General features: G+C 33.7%; 1 long non-coding RNA gene and 1 other non-coding gene across 3 annotated transcripts; one reads left to right on the top strand and one right to left on the bottom strand.

The window, feature by feature from the left end:
• Window positions 1–6,871: 6,871 nt before the first annotated feature.
• On the top strand, window positions 6,872–12,252 carry LOC125497081 (uncharacterized). Of its 2 annotated transcripts, none has more exons than XR_008969193.1 (7): window positions 6,872–7,159; window positions 9,284–9,368; window positions 9,910–10,026; window positions 10,811–10,912; window positions 10,990–11,043; window positions 11,484–11,527; window positions 11,756–12,252. It is a non-coding gene; the product is annotated as an uncharacterized LOC125497081 (long non-coding RNA). The 2 variants fall into 2 exon arrangements; XR_007273735.2 differs by having other exon boundaries at window positions 10,808–10,912.
• On the bottom strand, window positions 12,049–17,099 carry LOC104886294 (hypothetical protein). The gene is made up of 6 exons (XR_008969188.1): window positions 16,809–17,099; window positions 15,791–16,696; window positions 15,631–15,702; window positions 13,243–14,334; window positions 13,041–13,111; window positions 12,049–12,469 (listed from the first exon to the last, which is right to left on the bottom strand). It is a non-coding gene; the product is annotated as a hypothetical protein (transcript).
• Window positions 17,100–19,796: the final 2,697 nt, after the last annotated feature.

Below are 19,796 nucleotides of genomic sequence, written 5' to 3'. Positions count from 1 at the left end.
ACATTTAGTAAACTTGTAGTTCACTAAATATTTTTTTAAAAAAATGAATCCCTCAATTTGTAATATGATTCTAAATATAAGATATGATTCACTCAATCTGTGACAAAATTCAACCACTTTTTGATATGATTCCATCAACTTGTGATATGATAATATTGTGATTTAAGGTAACTAATAAGTAACACCTTAAGTATTTTAACTCATATCACTCATATTAAACTCATATGAAAATAAGAATTAACAATTAATTACTAATAAGTAACAATTTGTAGCTAATAAGTAAGAATTAGTAGCTAACAAGTAACAATTAGTTGCTAATAAGTAACAATTAGTAGCTAACAAGTAAAGGTTAGTTGCTAATACATAACAATTAGTAGCTAACAAGTAATAATTAGCTGCTAATACGTAACAATTAGTAGTTAACACGTAACAATTAGTAGCTAATAAGTAACAATTTTATTTTTTGATCCATATGAGCCACGAAGGCGGTACAAATTACAAAGAATGGGAGGAGGGATTCGAACGTACCTCAATCTTAACCACTAGGCCAAGACATCCTTGGTAATAAGTAACAATTAGTTGCTAACAAGTAACAATTAGTTTCTAATACGTAACAATTAGTTGATAGGAAGTGTTTCATGTCGTTGTAAAGGTAACTAATGCATATCCGTAACAACCATACAATTTCCTATCATAACTCATATCAGAATGGGGTGAAATTGTATCCATCATTAATCTCTATTATATAAGCCAAGGGAGGAGGTGTGGTGTCCTCTTTTGAAGTGACTAAAATACCCTTAATGATCTAATTAATGGAATGAAAAAAATTACAAAAGCAAATCATTTAAAAATTCTCATTCCAACTTGCCATTTAAAACAAGTTTAAAATGGTATATCATCAAATACTTCAATAAAAAATTAAATGGACAAAATATTTATACCTTATAAAAAAAAGATGGCATACATAACGTGCACATGAAAAGTCTGAACATTCACTACCTTTGATACTCTTTAATTCAGTTAAACCAAGGGCCTGTTCTCTTCGGCATAAAACAGCTGAACTGAATTGAAATGAACTGATCTGACCTGAACTTATCAGAGCTGAACTGAACTGAACTGAACTGAACTGAACTGAACTGAATTGAATTGAATTGAATTGAATTAAATTGAAATAAACTGAATGTAATAAATATATAAATAATATTTTAAACAATAATAATATGAATATTAAATAATAATTATAATGATAAGTAATAATAATGAATAATAATAATTATAATGATAAGTAATAATAATGAATAATAATAATGAATAATAATAATAATAATAATAGTAATAATGAATAATGATAATTAATAATTATTATTTTATATTATTTGTATTAATATATTAATACTTGATGATGATATATAATAACAATAATATCTAATAAGTAAATTAATATTACTATTTTAATAATTAAATTTAATAATATAAAAATATTTAGTAATAAAAATAATGATTGGGTTGGACCGCAAAAATTACATCATAAACCGTCTTGCCGCGATTTGATTGGTTTATGAGCTAAAAAAAGTGGGTTTATTTGTGCTTTGACCTAAACCATGTTCCTCCTAATAATAATAGTAATAATAATGAGTAAAGCTATAATAAACAAAATAATATATAGAAACAACAACAATAATAATAATAATACTTAATAATAATGATATATATTTAAATAATAATAATAAGAATAATTAGTAAAATAAATTATACCAACATAATAATAATATTTAACAAAATGGTTATAAAGAATGGAGCTGAACTGAACTGAACTGAACTGAAAATAAGCTGGGGAGAACAGGCCCCAACTCATTATTTTTGTTCTTTCTGTTCAATATTTATTCACAAAAAATTAATGTTAACAATCACTCACAACCTTTTTATTTTTTTACATTAGCGAATTAATATATCTAAATTCATCTAACTGTTGAATGTTTCACATTTAAGTTTAATCATAAATAAAGTACGAATTGAATATCTAATATAATAACAAATTTTGAAATTAACGCACGCATCGCGTGCATATGAAGGCTAGTTGAATCATATTAGAACATCATTCAATCATATATATATATTATGTTCTTACTTATTTTGAACATTTATAATAAGATAGATAAATAAATAAATATAAAAAATAATCGCATAAATATTACTACATTACTTTATTCACTTTATTCCAATAATAAGCCGTAAACGAAATAAGGTATGTTAAGTCGTGAAATACATGACTATGATATTCACTTTATATATGTTATATATGTATGGATTATTTAGCTAGACTAATACAAAAATATTCAACCAACATTCAATGGTATTATATATTTTATCTAATGCTTATAAATAACCTTTTGTATGTTTTTTTTTTCATTTATCACAATTCTTCTATATCAATTTAAAAGTGACTACTACCGAATGAACGGGTTTGGATGTCACTATTATCGAATTAACGAGTTTAAATGTGACTATTATCGAATGAACGAGTTTAGATGTGACTATTATCGACTGAAGGAGTTTAAATTTCACTATTATCGATTGAATAATGAGTTTAAATGTGACTATTATCATATGAGCATAGACACACTATAGTTGTAAATTAAAATACCAACATATGATTATTCTTTAGTGCATCTTAAGTTTTTTTTTATCAAATACGAGTTTACGATAACTTTTATAACTTAAAAAATGTACTACCTATATTACCTATTCCCTATACTCAATGCATAACATGCTCCTCAAAAATAACCTTCTATTGTGTATTGAGAAGTATAAATATTTGATGATGTACAAGTACTCGGGAATTAATTGTGTGAGATGTTTAGTCTGTTTTAATCTCTTTGTGATGTCCACCAGTCTTTGTCTTATTCTAGAGCATTATGGTGTAGTCTTGATATTCTTCTCCGGTCTATAAGAATTTACCAAATTGTATTGTTGGCTTGGTATTAGATAACATTGTATGTAAAAGGATAGAATAGTCTTTTACTAGTCATAGGCATGTATTGTAAACCTTATCTATATTGAATGTCAGGTTAACCATATTAGGTTAACACATTTGTTCTCCACATTTGTACATGGTATTACACCCATGCTTCCGCTTCAAACACTGCATCCACGCAGCTGCCGTCGGCGTCGACCTCCGCCTCGTCGTTGCCTCTGCCGGTGCAGATCACGGCTGCCACGCAGCCCCCCTGCTCGTTGTTCTCACAGCCCAGCCCCCCTCCATCCACGCAGCCCCCCTGCTCGCTGATCTACATAACTTGAGTTGAGAGTTTGAGACACACATATGACGTGTGATGCGCTTGTAATATATGTATCGTCATACCTTTCTTAAATTTAGGTACGTTCACGTAAGATATAATTTGCAAAGCATTAAACCATCTTTTTATTTTTCCTCGTGCTTTAATTAGGATTAGGTACTAATGAAAATGCAATAATTTCATTGTTGGGTCATCAAATGCTTGTCAAATAAAGCTAATCAAACTAGCTTATAAAGAAGTATATCAAGAGGATCTCATTAATCAGCTTAAGTGTGAAATTATAATTATTGAGCTTGAAATATATATACATCAAAATAAGACCTATTTATCTAAATATATACTAAATTATGGTGAATCTATTTCTTATCAAAAGATTATTGCATTGAAAACTAAAAAACCTTAAGAAATAGAAGTATTATTGTAAAGGTTTGGATATATTTTAAAAAAGATAACAAATTAAAGAGCATAAAGAAAAATGATAACTATATTGTGTGATAGAATTTTATCATTGGCCAAAAAGCGTTTATAATCTTAGTCACAGGCAAAACAGCATGCCTAACATTTGTCGCCAAACGCATATACCAAAAAACAGAACAAATTCATCTACACAGACAACAAAACGGCATGTACAAGATTTAAACTTGTAGGTGCATTGGTGCATAGCCACATTAGTTTCTAAACAAGCACATTAAACAAGCACATTTCAATGATTTATACAACTATAGACAAGGCCAGGGGTGATTGAGTGAACGATCCCGTGTACAAGTGTGGGAAATAATTGTGTTAACTTGATGTAGGTTAAAATGGTATTTTTTTTTCCGAAAATCTCTGGCTCTGATACCATGTACAAGTGTGGGAAATAATTGTGTTAACCTGATGTAGGTTAACCCTGACATTCAATATATATAGTGTTTACAATACAGACCTATGACTTAGTAAAATACCATTTACCCATTCTACTATACTTTACATATAATATTATCTAATAAAAAGATTCAAGCTAATCAAGTGTTGCTCCCCGGCAACGACGCCAATTTGATGAAGGAATTTTGAGGCTCCTCAACCATATAAAACCCCGGTTGTAGCGCGGTAGGGGGTTATCGAGCATGGGAACAAGGTTGGCCAATATTTGAGCTATTTAATTAGTTAAGGGTGTATTTTTTTGGGTTTTGGAAAATGATTCAAATTGACTACATTACAATCTAATTAAAAGCTAACAATTGACAAACTAAAACATCGAAAACAATAAACTAAAATCTAGGTATGCGGTTTCGGATTCACTTGATTCCGAGAGAATTAAATCAACTAATCTACGGTCAAACTAAATGATGGGTTTTAAAAATATATATATCGCAAGTGCACGGTGTCTGTTAAACTGGAAAATACGGATCAATTCACATGGAGAGGAGTTCTACAGGCCCGGTCCGAACACTATAGAGGCCCTGTGTCGACGTTAAAAAAAATCTCTATATCTTAGTTTTGCTATATATTTTGGGTACAATAATTTGTTAGGGCCCCGTTTCTCAAGTAAAATACCTAACGAATTTAAAAGAATAAGATTATTTAAAACGGGTCAGTTCCACTATTAATATTGTAACAACTAACAACAATCGAATGACTTTTTAAAAAAAGAGATAACCGGCTATCCTAAAACACATGATCAATGCTAAAATGTTAAAGCAATATTTAAATCTCTATTATATAAGGGAAGGGGAGAGGAAGATGGTGTCCTCATTTGGAAGGAGTACTAAATTACCCTTAATGAACTAATGGAATGAAAAAATTACAAAAAAATAATAATTTAAGAATCATTTCTCATTTGGACTTGCCATTCAAAACAAGTTAAAAATGGTAATGTCAAATATTTTAATCAGAAAATTATATGGACAAAATATCTTCAACTTCTTTTTATAAGAGAATATGGTATACATGACGTCCACCTGAAAAGTTTGAAACACTCACTACCTTTAGATACTCTTTAATTCAGTCATAAAAAATAAATATTAAAAATTATTCACAACCTTTATTAGTTTTTTATATTGGCAAATTAATATATCTAAATTCATCGAACTACTAATTTTTGACGTTTTAAGTGTAATAATAGTTATAGTACGAATAGAGTTTATAATAATTTTACCAAATGCATCTCTTTAAAGTGATCACTTTGTTAATTGCAGCCTTTTCATTTCAATATCTTCAATTGCAACCTCAAATAAAACAAACACTTTTAAGTTGCAGCACAAAAGTCAGAAAAATAAGTTGGATTTAGGCTGCAATTTAGAAGTATTTGGTTTATTTGAGGCTGTAATTTGAAGAGATTGCAATCAAAGGGATGCAATTAACAAATTGGTCACTTTAAAGAGCCGCATTTGGCAAAAAAATCTACTTCCTCCGTTTCAAAATAGATGATACATTGTCTATTTATGGGTGTTTCAAAATAGATTATACATTGTTTTTTTTTCCTTATTGAGTAACTTTTGCCTTACACTTTTACCATTTTACTTAATTAATACATGTGGTCCCCAACTTTTTCTTTCTCCCTCCTCTTCACATGGGACCACTAGAATTAATCTACCTCCCTTTATACTACTTAAACATACTTATGAAATTTTGCCTAGGAGTCCGTTTTAATCACAATGTACCATCTATTTTGAAACGGAGGAAGTATAATAAAATAACAAGTTTTGAAATCAACGCATGCATCGCATATAAGACTAGTATCATCAATTAGAGCCTGGAAGGACACATGCAAGAGTAGTGGTCTTGCAAAATGCGAATCGCAATTTGTTGTCTTCTTTTAGCAATTAGAGCCTGGAAGTATATAGATAACTAGTTATTAAGCCCAAGCTATGCCCCGAGTAAGAAAAAATTTCATTTATTAATATAATACTTTATGATAATAACACTAAATACAACTTAGTCTAGTAGTTAAGACTTTAGTATATGTACTTGAGGTTTTGGAATCAAACCTTATATTAAGCAATTTCAAAACTTTTTCTGCTGAACTTAACTTACTTTTTTGTTGAACTTAACTTATTTTTTCAGAACTTATTTTTACTGAATTTATTTTTGTTGATGCTTAGAGTAGATTTTTGCGAAACTTAATATTTTCACTCAAATTTTATTTTAATAAGAACATAAACCTTAGGGTCTCCTCTCCCCCAACTTATTTTCAGTTTAGTTTAGTTCAGTCCAGTTCAGTTGCAATCAATTTAGTTCAGTTCAATTCAGTTAAGCTCCAATTATCACTTCTGTAAGTTACAATTTAATTCATTTCAGTTCAATTAATTCAATTCAATTGCAATTAGGGTATGTTCTCTTCGGCATAAAACAGCTGAATTGAACTGAACTGAAGTGAATAGTGATATGTGAGAGTAAAAGTATTGTCAACAGTTGAGCTCAACCGAACCGAACTGAACTGAATTGAACTGAACTGAATTGAAAATAAAATGGGGAGAACAAGTCCTTAGTCTGATTCGTTCAATTCAGTTCAGTTATAATCAGTTCAGTTTAGTTGTTTTATGTCGAAGAGATTGATTGCCACTTTACGAGCGAAAAAGTCCTTGAAAGACTGATTCAGCTCACTTATCTCCCTACCCAACAACAATTAGCTGATGTTTTTCCAAAATACTTCCTTCTCCACAGTTCACTATGCTTCTTCACAAGTTGGGAAATTGTAAATATTAGATTGCCACATCAGCATATAGTTAGTTAGAGGTTGTTATGATGCTTAACAACCTATTGTATAAATAAACCCTCTCTCTCTTTCCTTGTAATAATTCATTCAATTCCTAAAACCTTTCTCTCTCTAGATTCTCTTTCTCTGACGCAGCAGTGAAATTCAGCTTCACAACATAACAGAGGTATAATTGATAGATTAGTTGATTTATGAGATCGTATTAACTTTTGTTTTGATTACTCGAACTACTTGTTTGTGATTTACCGCAATTAATTTAGGTTTATGAACGACGCTTTATTATTATTTGATTAAATTTCCTCGATTGTCAAAAGTTGACGAAAATTTTCTAAGTTGAGGTCTAGTTTTTATATGATTGTCACAAATCTCATGTCAGCATTGTTTTCAATTTGAGTAAGTTCAAATTTGAGTAACATGATCATTCGTTTTGCTTGTCAATGTGATCTGAATGCTAGTGATCATCAATTAAAGGAGTTATATAATGAAGAGAAGTTCTGCAATTTTGGTGCAGAAATTTTCATTTTCGCTGCTTGTCAATGTGATCTTGAATGCTAGTTTTGCTTTCATATCAGCAATTTACGTTCCAGTTCAGTGCTTATTGAAGGATAAGTGTGTTTATTGTCTATAATCAATTCGGAAGCTCGAATTGAACAAAATTAGTTACAGTTGTGCTTTATAATAGTTAGAACTTTGATTCTGAACTATCATATGCGAAAACGAATTTTCATTGCTAGTCGTATGTGAGGACAAAGTTATTTTACGCAAAGTATTAGTTTGATAGGATCCGAACTTTTAATTCGTAATATGCATCCTCCCTTTCCCTGGCTCAAACGTACTCACTTACTGTTGTGGCTGGAAATCAGGGATGAATGACCTGTCATCTTAGTTGATTATAAACTATTATAGCCCCTATCAAATTTTTTACCAATTTGTGTTTATGGACTATGAATAGAGTGAAAAGGGAGAAAAAGGATTGTTTACGATATAGTTTGTTGATTTTTATCAAGGCTCGATTAATTCGTATGCTTTCGTTATGCGTATTTGTGTTTTGTGAACGAAAATCTTTGTGATGCTATGTGATGAGAAAACAAGAGAGTGATAATTTTAATTTGAAAATCATGATGCCTAATGCATTCCTAACTTGTGAAAATATGATTGGAAGTAATTTTCCTATAATGTGGATTGTACTTTAAATTGATTTTGTTGGCTTAAAGTATTTTGAATTATATTAGATATTGTCAGTAGGATCTCATAAGTGTTACATCCATGTAATGTTTGTGGTGCTAGCTTATGAGGAAATGAGAAGTAATGGTTTTGGTTTGAATATCATGACATCTAATGCAATTCTGTTTCTTGATCAAGGATATCTAACCTATTCAGAATTGATGGTGGCGGTTATCATTTTATCAGAAATTCATTTTTGTGTTCCATTGGTCGATGATCATTAAGTTTTTACACTTATAAAGCCTCTACTTCATGAACAGTGTTTTCCAAGTTTTTATTTTCTTGTACAGTAAATGAGTAACGGCCTTTGGTTTACGCTTCTTCCCCTCTTTCCTCCTCACTAGTGGTCACCACTCAATTTTGTGCCCTTTTACGTCTACAGAAATTGTTCATTCTACAGACACTCAAACTATATTTTCTCTCTTTATCCACCATTAGAAGCTCAGGTTCTTGAAAGCATGGAAGCCTGAATGTTAGTTGCTGGTGTGAATTTGCCAACATTTTAATTTTTGCTTGTATAATTATCTATTGTTTTTCACTTGTTCTAATCGCTATAGGAACCCAATTAATCTGCTTCATGAATTGTTTGCTGTTTTTTTTTTATTATTCAAATTGACTAGCGGTTTATGAATTCGTTTCTGAAACTAAGGACTCAAATTAGGATTTTTATTCATCTGTGCCTTTTCAATTCTTCGCTTCTCTTAGTTTAGAGCCCAAATTCTCTGCTTCATGAATTGTTATTATTAGAAGTGTTTGATTTTTGCTTTTTGAATTTTTTTGCTTGTAGTTGTATTATAGTGGCCTGTTTTTCCAATCTCACAGCTTTAATGCGGCCATCAAAATGGTTTATATGATTTCTTGACATAGTATAAGTGTAAACCCCCTCCCCTTATTGCTTTGCAATTTTATCTCGTTCTCAATTTTTCTCTGATTCTAGTGTGTATTTTATCGATCTGTTTAGCCTTTTTGCTTCATTTTGCTATCTCGTTAATTAATTGGTTTCATCTCTTTGTAGAGATTGTATTTTTTTAAAAAACTAATAGTTCCCGGCTTTTTTCTTTGATAGATGGCATTTAGAGGTCGAGGTCGGAAGAGGTTTCGGTGGAAGTGACTACAAGTTTGCAAAGCAAGAGCCTTTCGTACTTTATCCTGTGAGTCAATTGACCTGATTTATTATTTTCTGTCTCTTTTGACACAACAGAATCTTGATTTTCATGGATATCACTTCTGCCGGGTGCTTTCTTTGCAGAAAGGCAGAATCTTTTTCTTTAAAAATTTAATCACTTAAGCCCGCTGTAACCTTCTTGAAACTGCCCTCTCTTTGTGTAATTAGTAATGTGAATTTGCTCGACAAAAATGGCTCACATAAGATTTTAACTCGTGTGCGTATAGTCATATAGCTTTAAATGGTTGAAAGAACTTGCTGGTTTTGGTTAAGCTCATTATGCGCGTGACTACATTCTACGTACCCCTAAGTTTTCTGTACGTGTGTGTTGGGAGGGGGGTGCTGCCGAGAGAAGCATTTTTTTTGTGCTAGTCAGTTGTTTGACTATTTACCTGTGTTGATATCTTTTTCTCTATCCCCCTTGTTTCTAACATTAATATGTTCTGTTAGAATGTTTGATATCTCTCAACATATATTACTCACCGGAGCCTTTTGATAGATGATGTGCTTGGTCTTTTGGGTTACAGGATATTGAGCTACCTGATAGAAACAAGTTCCTGAAGAGAAGGAATTAGCAGTACATAATCATAGGTTGCGGAATTTCTATCGCACCTCACCCTACAACCTTGGAGAAACAGCCTCAGGTAGTAATTAGTTTGCTCATTTTTTTTCTTTGGTGCTTGTGTTTCTAATTTTAAAATGTACAACTTCAATGAGATCGAAGCTTATGAGAGTATGTATCTGCACATTTTGACTTAGTACTATAACCTGAAAACATATATAAGACCACAAAACACTGTGATGGGGATTTAGATAATTTCACTTCTGCTGTTAACAGGCATAATTCCTATCCTCCCTCTTTGCTCTCTTTTCATTTGTGTATTCTGTCTCTTGAGAGCTATTGGGGCTTTATGGTAGATAACAAGTTAAAATCATTGACTGAAACTTTGTATCTTTTACTCCTTTCATTCCAAAAGATGGTCACAATTTCAAATATCACTTAATATGATAGTTACTTCTAGCTTGCATACATGATAAGACATCAGTGTTAAATACAAGAATTTTAGAGAACATTTTTTCTCCCTTTATAGTCCATATACACTTTGAAGAATCCATGATGATTGCTAAAATGGACTAGTTTTGGTCTGTTCAGTCATCTAGTGCAGATATATTAAGAGTGATTATAATTGATGGAAGTATTAATGGTGTTCAATTTATTTTACATTAGGACACCTTCTAGGCTTCAGCGTCATCTTTAAGGAGTTTTTAAGCTTGTTTGTACATATGAAATTATGAATGATGTAAATGAATTCAGATAATTAATTCCAGCTTAGCTTGTTGTTATAATTGAACGAGTAAATTGTTAGCTATAATTGAACGAGTAAATTATGAATGTCGTAATTACTTTGTGGGTTGTCATCTCAGAAGAAGATACGGTGGACATTGAGAGGTACTCTGATAAGGCCAAGGCTACACTTACTGATTATATAAAAGTTGAACATGGATATCTTCCTGAAGAACTTCTTGAAGGTTAGTGAACACCTTTTGTTGAAAAGGAAAATAACTAGTTTATTACTCTCAAGGTTGGTTGACAAGTTACTTTACAGGCACAAGCCGCACAACATGCAGAGGGAAGAAAGTGCAATGGAATCCAGAAAGAGGTACTTTATTCTCTTTCACTATCACCAAGGATGTTTTAAAAGGTGCTAACCTCCTGGTTTTGCAATATGCCACTATGAAAGGGTCTTGTGCTGTTCGTTTCTCAATAGTTGGGGCCTCTTCGATACTTTGTTTCACATTTTTATCTGCTGCGTTAAGAGACTTAAGACTGTTAATCGGTTGATCTCCTCCCTCTTCTGAACAAGACGGATGAAAAATTCAAGATGGAGGTACAGGGGGTAACATGTATTGCGTGTTGCCAAGGTGTAGCTGTTGCTTACTTGCATCAGCCCATGCCTAGCCGTATCCACTGCACGAATTATTTGGTCGTCATTTGCTAAGGCGTATTGTTCCAGCTGATATAGACCTGTGTGGGTTTCCAGTTATCAGTCCCATTTTATCAGATCTATATATGTTGGTAATTGTGATTTTTCTGTGGCAGACCTTGAAAAGCTGGATTTCCTGGAGGATCTGGAGAAGCTTCAAGTAAGTTTCTAAAGACTGTTACTTTGTCTATATCATCCTTTGGAAAAGCTGCAGACAGCTCAGAAAAATCAATTTTGTTCTGCTTATAGTTTATAGGTATTCTTAGTTTAAGATATCTGAGCTTTAGAAGTTCAAAAGTCAAGTGCGCACTGATAATTTACTGCTGTTAAATCCCCTTCTTGTGTTGTACTAATTGATAAGTACATCTTGATTCTTTCAAATGCGTAGAGTAATGAAGACAAAAAAGGCAAGAAAGAGAAAGAAGGTGAAGATGACGAACAAGAAGATGAGGATGTAGAGGAGGAAGATGAACAGATTGCTCAGGAGAAAAAGGAGAAGAAGCTGAGGCGACTGGCCAAGGAGAAGCTGAGGAAGAAAGGATACTTAAAATGCTCAATCGAGAAGCTGGAGCGAATGGGGACGCTGTGTATGCCACATCAGACGAGGCTGAAGATTCTTCGTCCGTTAGTTCGGGCTGAGGATTCCATTTCATTATCATCACTGTGTGTCCTATTTCAGTCTTACTTGAATAATGATCTATAAGGTAACATGAAAAAGGAAGGTAACACAAGTTGTAGACCTTATATCACTTTCAGAATTCTAGATAGTAGAAGTAAACGTTGTTACTGTTGTAGTTGCTGTTACTATTTTGAGCTGTATAAACGCAACAAAACTTTCTTCATAACTGATAAAAACACAGAAGTAAAAGTTGTTACTGTTGTAGATGGATTTGTAGTTCCACCAGCAGTTGTTCAGGAAAGTCAGAGGTAGCCCCTCTCTAGTGGAGGTCTACCTGTTGCCTGTTGGTCTCTTTGAATTGAATTCTTCGTTGGCAGTCTTCCCCTCCTTACAACTTTGGGTTCTGGTTCATTATCATCACTGTGTAGTGTGTGTCCATAGGTTCTCGAAATTTTTCATAGCCAATTGGTGTATCGTATGTGCCTGGTAAGAAAACCAAGATTCAATAAATGGCATCCAAGAATGGTTTGGATGTTATGAATGTGTTCTTGTTAATTTAGGATAGATGCACCATAGATTGGACTAACTAAAAGACATAAAATAAATGGCATACAAGAATTATAATCAATTTTCATTTTTTAGGATGTCTGACATATGCCTTTATTTCCTGCATACAAGAATTAAAAATTACGATCAAGAGCCTATATTATTATTATTATATAAATATGATCTCGAGAACTTTGACAACCTCTTTACCTCCTCGATCTCCAGTTTTCAACATGTTATATATATGTTACTGATCTTATAGCAATGCAGGAAATTTTCAATAACTCATCACACTCTCTAGTTCTCACGTCTGTTATAAAAAAGTGTATAAAAAGTAATACATTAAGCACAATTATCATTTCTGTAATTTGGAAAGCAATTAGCAAAGGTAACAAGTTTAAAGTAAGCAAGTGTCACTACTTTAAACTGTCCTCCAAACTTGGTATTAGAGGCCTTTGTTAGTCTTGTGATAAAAATAGAGAAGGGAAACTTAATGAAGAAAACATACCACTTAAATCTACCAATTGCGAGTGCATTTTCTTGTTAGGATGAGAATATGTCAGATTCTGTGATAATTCACTGCAACATAGGTAAAAGAAGGAAAATTACAGTTGTTCATCATCTATATTTTGATTCAGCCTATATGCCAGAAGGGGGGATCACATAGCTAATCATTACTGATGGAAAGCACAAAAGAACCATAAGCTTACTCTGTAGTAGAATTTCGTATACGTAGGTGGTGGTGGTTTAGGGAAAAGGAAGGAAAAGACTAGAGATGTAATTTCAACTTTTTTTTGGACGATTTTAAGTATTTTTGGGACGATGAATAGAGCTCATCTCAAGTTTAACGAAGCTATTGCGATAACCAAGGAAAAAATCTTCTGCCAACACTGTTCTAATGTTTCCCTTGCTATCAATGATTTGAAACTTTGCTCCAGCTGCCATCCAAAGAGGATTCAAATCTGATATAGGACTAGCAGTGCATATATTCCCACCTACAGATGCAACATTTCTAATCTGAGTTCCAGCAAACCACTTTATTTGCTCAACGAAAGCAGTACAGGTTGATATTTCATGAGTAGCACGCTCTACAGAAACTCCCCTCAAAACACTTAGAAGCTCAGACATTCGCACAGCAGCTCCTATGTCCAATCCATCATCTTTCACATTTAAAATATTTAACTCAGGTACCTGTGCAACTGATACAAGAGCTTTATACTGCATTCTCTTCAACCTCATTTCAATTCCAACCTCAGTGTTACCAATCACCAACCTTGCATCTGGATATTTGGATTTTGACTCAAGGAGAAGTTGAAGTGACAAAGGTCTGTACCACTTAAGTCCATTAAATCCACTCAAACTCAAAAAAGAAGATCTCCTTAGCAATAGTTCAGGAGGAAAAATAAGCTCTCGATCATTGTATTTGCTACCATCAACATCACTGTAAGAAAGCTGTTTGTACCTTTCACTGCAAGCCCCGCTTTCCTTCATATCGCCAGTGTTCCCATCAGACTTTTGACCACATGAGCAGGGTTTACCAGTTGAAGGACAAATAAACTCGTTGCCTTGTTGGCTTTGCCGAGTTACCAACTGTGTATATCATGTCATCAGTTTTAGCAAAAACTCTAAAGGCATCGATAATTGGCCTATAACCTGTGCAGCGACACAAGTTCCCTGCCAGCCTTCTCAATTTGCTGCTCAATTGGAGGAGTTTGACTAGACCTTAGTAAAGCATACATGGACATGACAAATCCAGGAGTACAAAATCCACACTGTGAGCCATGTGAGCTTGCTAACAATTCCTTCAAAGATAACATAAGTTAATTAATAGGGGACTGATGATTAATCAAACCGTTCTGCTTTACGTTAAAATTTGAGAGGAAGATATATGCACTTGATTGTGAAACATCAAAAGGAAAAATCCAGAAAGAAGAAAAACAAAAACTACAACTTATGCTTGGGAGCATAAAGTTTGACCTTCCCCCCCCCCCCCCCCCCAAAACAAATTCCCAGTTCCCACTATCGCAAAAGAATAAAGGGGATAAACAACCAGCTTACTTTAACGTATGTTCTCAATGAATATAGAACACACACAGTATAGCTTGGCTGCCATTTAAATATATCATACTGTTCATCTTCACCAAAAGTAGAACCCAGGATGAAGAGCAGTTCATCTTCTAGCTACTCATCCAGAGCCTGTATTATAATTGATCCAGATAATCGTAAGAAACCAGAAATAATAGGGTTAACTCACCATGACACAAGACAGAATTACCCAGTATCCATTGGAACTGTAGGATTCCCGAGTCTTGTTCCTATGTCTGCTAAATTAAACGCCAGTTTCTCTAGCATGTTAACACCTTGCACACCTTGTGCTTCAAAATATTCTAACAAATATAAGGAGCATTCCCATGCTTATTCTCGAGTTTAACCATAATATCAGCTACAGCTACACTATCGGAGAACATGAGTTATAGTCCAATGAGAGAGAGTGGAAGCAGCAAGATCAGGGAACTATTGTTCCGCAATAACATGACAGCACCAACAATTTCAGGTGTGGGAGCACAAGAACTACATAGTGCTTCAAGACCTCCAACAATGACACCACTAGTGTAGATCAAAATCAGTTGAGAAGTAACACTCCAAAAGCAACTTCTCCACAAGAAACTCTTATATTAGAGAGCACAAGCTAAACAGCTGAACAACCCTAAACCTATGCTGCGAGGCAAAGAGCACAGACTTTGTTCATTCCCAATTAGGGTTTCAAGTCAATCTCATAAGGAATTTTCTGTAGCTCGCTCTTCTTAATCTAACACATGTAATAAGTACAAGTAGTAAAACTTTATCCTCTGAAATATGTAGGCAGAAAAGGATTATTAATAAGCCACCAATTGGTACTGAAATTTCAGGGAAAGTCAAGAAAGCTAGATCAGTGATTAAGTGGGAACAACATACACAGATGCCTAAGCCTTTTCCAACAGTTGTAGTTTGAACTGGAAATCCTTGGCTCAAAAATGGTTCTCAAGTATTAACAAAGTGTTCATGAAATGTTACTATCAGCTATGCCAAAGAAAAAAGGAAAAACAGGTGAGCATTACCCCAAGGTAGTTACCAGGAGAAACATACAATAGCACCCGAGCAGCTGAGGTTGAGTTTAAATCACAGGGAATCTGAGTTCATAAAACTTATGTCAGAAGGATATACCATACAATGTATGACATGACCCAAAATGACTAAAACATAAAAGTAAGGACAGACCTCAGCAGTTTTGCATGGACAGCATCTTTGCCTCGATTTTTTCTGCAGCTTCAGCCATCCCCTTGGCATTTTTTTCTTGTATCATGGTAGCAAAGGTTATATAACCTGACTGACAGTTTTTTTTTGCACACTTCCCAAAAATAACTCACTCATTTTATCAGCATTATCTCAAAGGGCAAGCCAGTCAGCTCTGCCTTCCTAAAATCCCAAGCATCTTTAATTTGTGCGTAGGTTTGGCATCTTAAATTCATACCAATGTTGTTTGTGAAGCAGTCCAAATATCTAGTAGAATGTCTTTGTTAGACAGGATATGTCAAAAAAATTAGGTAGCATGATAATTAGGTAGTCCATAAAGAATAGTAACCAAACAATAAAATTGATGTAAACCATGAACCAATCACGAGAACTAAATGGGTAAAAACTAATCCAAGAAACAAGAGAAGGAAAGATGGTTGTAACAGCGCAAAAGAGCATATCAGCAACCAAAGAAGAAACAGATACTAGGCAACATTCAAGAATAAGGATGAGCATCACTTTCAAGTTTCAAACTCTTCATGGGAATGCCTATGATTAGACATTAAGAACTAAGACTGTTGGTCCAAGAAAAGCATCTCCAGGCCAATCAATTGTGAAGGAAAAAAAATCACATATTCACCATATTACATTAACAGAGTCCAATCTCAACGGGTCTTGGATATATAAAAATGCATAATATCAAAAAAGTTCAAACAAATATAGTATAATTAGATGATAATTCAATGTCTTCATAAAAATGAAGGTGCGCCTTCAAAATAGTTTGGACCAGCAAGTCTAGAATGCTATATCAGGAATACTCATGCATCAGTCTTCTTCAGTTGCCTTTGTTGTCCTCTTCAGAAGTATCAGACAACATCCTCGGTCAACTAGCTGCACAAGGCAAAGATCCCACGTAAGAAAATATAAAGTCATCATTAACACAAGATATAACTCAACCGGAGTTAGCAATGTGCAAAACCATAAGAGAATACATATCTCGTACATTGATCACAACGATCTGGATTTGTTGGCTTTAGACGCTTCAATGAGGCAAAGCATGGAGAATATATGAAGGCAGTACCCACCAAAACAATATCTTCCTTAGAAGGCTCAGCAATCTTTTCAACAGTACCATTAAAAAGATGGAATGCAAAGATGGATGATTCCACGTCAATGAAAACAACCGGTTCCTCAGGACGGATGATTATGATATATGGAGAAATATGTTCTCTCGCAACTTGACGAAAAAATTTCTCAACAAGTGGTTGGCATACAGAAGTACCCGATTTCTTGAATATAATGCGGATAGGATCAGAATCTGTTGATCTTCCATCGTGTTTCCAAATCCATAGGTTCGGAAACTTACGGTTGGAAAGATAAAGACATCCTTGAGAGACATCCAATTGTGATTCAACAAAGCCCCTTTTGATACAAGAAGGCAGCGTATAGAGTAAAGGCTTACTTCGTCCCTCGAATGGAATTGAACTGCCACAACATGTCTCTTGTTCGTCATGAAATATAAGGTGCTATCCAGAAACACAGCACCAGACACATTCCATCTTTCTAAATAGACTTCCTTTTCAAGCGGGAACTCTGACGCAGACCATTGATGCTTGTTAGAAGAATAAATCTCAACCAATACCATGCTTTTCTCTGTTCTTGTGTCCTTGGAAAAACTAATGCACTGAAATTACATTCAGTAGAAAAGAGACAATCTGAAAAATTAATGATGGTTGCTAGCTCAGTGGGTTGATATCTGGAAAGTTGAGAAGGAGACTTAGGTAGGACAAAAACTTCATTGGTGGCAGGATTGTATACATGATAAGTATGAGAATCGACGATGCTAAGCATCAAGCCACGGTGCATGTTCCATAACCTGTATTTTTTGGCATTTGAGATCCAGCCGCCAAATTTTATAGTTAAGTTACCCAGCAACAATCCACTAGTATTACCATTATGATAATCTCCATGGGTATTTTGATGGTCAGTCATCTCTAGGGTAGCACTTCCAGTTTGATCATCCTTGGACCACTTTGTAATCTTGTAGTCACCAAGGGATAAATAACCCAGTTCGAACTCTCGCTTTACATCATTCTCATTATCATAACCAAAACCACCAGGAACACGCATAATGTGGAATAAAATGCCACAAGGAGGAAGCTCTAATCCCTTCTGGGTGTCGAAAATGTGCAAGACATGAGAGTGCCAGGTCTTGGATACACATTTGCATATATGAAGAGGCTTAATAGGCAGTTTCAACATAATCTGAATCCAAATTTCATCTGGTAGCTCAGGCAATTTACTACGACTAATAGCCTTACATTTGGACATCCATCTTTCTTGTTTATTCAGACAATCCATATGTGAAAACTTATGATTGGCAAAACAGAACTAAACAAGCTTCCACAATTCGGCAAATTAATGTAGATAATTACTCAAGTAATAAATATCTACAAGCAAAGAAACACACAATTTGCTAAATAGATTAAAAGTTGCAAACTTTATTGAATTTTACCCTAAGAAATCAATCTAAAACCTCAGCTTTATTACTTCAACCATATAAACAGCCTAAAGTATGGATTTTGTTGAATTCGTATCCAAATAGTTACAGAAAATATTAAAATATTAAAGCATAACTGTGTAATTAGCTTAAATAAACCTTGGATTTAATGGAATTGTACAGGAAATTCTTCAATTTCTTTCTTCGAAAGGTAAATTTGAGTGGATGAATATGAATGAACCCGTAATCTATAATCTCTAATCTGTAATAATTTGTAATCTGTGATCTGTAATTTGCAGAGAGAGAGATGGCAATTTCCTTGTAAACTCGAAAATTCTAGGGATTGAGGGGAAGCCGAAGACTATGACTTATGAGTGAGGGAAGCTGATAGGTTTATAAAGTTTAGGTTATGGGCAACAATGGCTCCAAGCTTATTGTAGAAGAAAGGAGAGAAGAAGATGATGGGCGGTGGTTAGGGCTGAAAGTTCGGTGTGCGGTTTGGATTAGGGCCTAATTCAATCCGATCCGAATAAAATTTGGATTTCAATTTTTCGATCCGAATCCAAACCAATTAGGGTTTGAATCCGATCCAATCCAATCCGAAATTTCATACCCTAGATTGGATCCGATCCGAAAATCCGATTTTTTTAAAACTCTAGTTTTCGATGAAATAAATTAAGCACAACAACAACCTAGTAGATCTAGGAAATGAGGAATTAAGTGCAGTTAGTGTTTTAGGGGAAGGATTGAAGTGCTATGTGTATTGGGCTACGGAGTATTTTTTTTATAATAAAAAATCAGTTAAGCACTTAAGCCCAATCCAGATACATAATGAGGAATTAAGTGCAGTTAGTGTTTTAGGGGAAGGATTGAAGTGCTATGTGTATTGGGCTACGGAGTATTTTTTTTATAATAAAAAATCAGTTAAGCACTTAAGCCCAATCCAGATACATAATACAAGGCGTATTACTATTCGGTTATATTGGATTTTTGGATCCAATTACCCTCAATCCAATCGATCCGAAAATTCATTTGTTCAAAAAATCTCAATCCGAATCCAATCCGAACATAGTTCGAATCCGATCCGAATTACTAATTCGGATTGGATTTTGGATTTTATCCGAATAACTTTCACCCCTAGCGGTGGTGGTGTTGGGTTTGCCGTGGAAACTTAAGGAAATTTGCCTTCTTTTCTTTCTTTCTTTTTTTTGTTATTTCTTTGTAATTGTTAAATAATTCATAATAATCATAGTAATTCACTATGTTTTAGTTTAGTTTCTTGTCAAAAAAAGTAAGTTCGTAATATTTAGATATATATATTCCGTTTTTTGGATTGAGAGAAATTGAAACTGAACTAAATTAAACTAAAGTAAACTAAACTGCTTTAAAAAAAAAGTAAACTAAACTGCTTTCAAAAAAAAAAAAAACTAAACTGAAATTAACAGAACTGAGCTGAACTTGATATTGATATGATACATTTAGTAAACTTGT

Source organism: Beta vulgaris, chromosome 4 (assembly GCF_026745355.1).
Source record: "Beta vulgaris subsp. vulgaris cultivar EL10 chromosome 4, EL10.2, whole genome shotgun sequence".
NCBI lineage: Eukaryota > Viridiplantae > Streptophyta > Magnoliopsida > Caryophyllales > Amaranthaceae > Beta > Beta vulgaris.
Note: the sequence above shows the minus strand (reverse complement) of the source record. Positions and strands in the feature narration are given on the sequence as shown.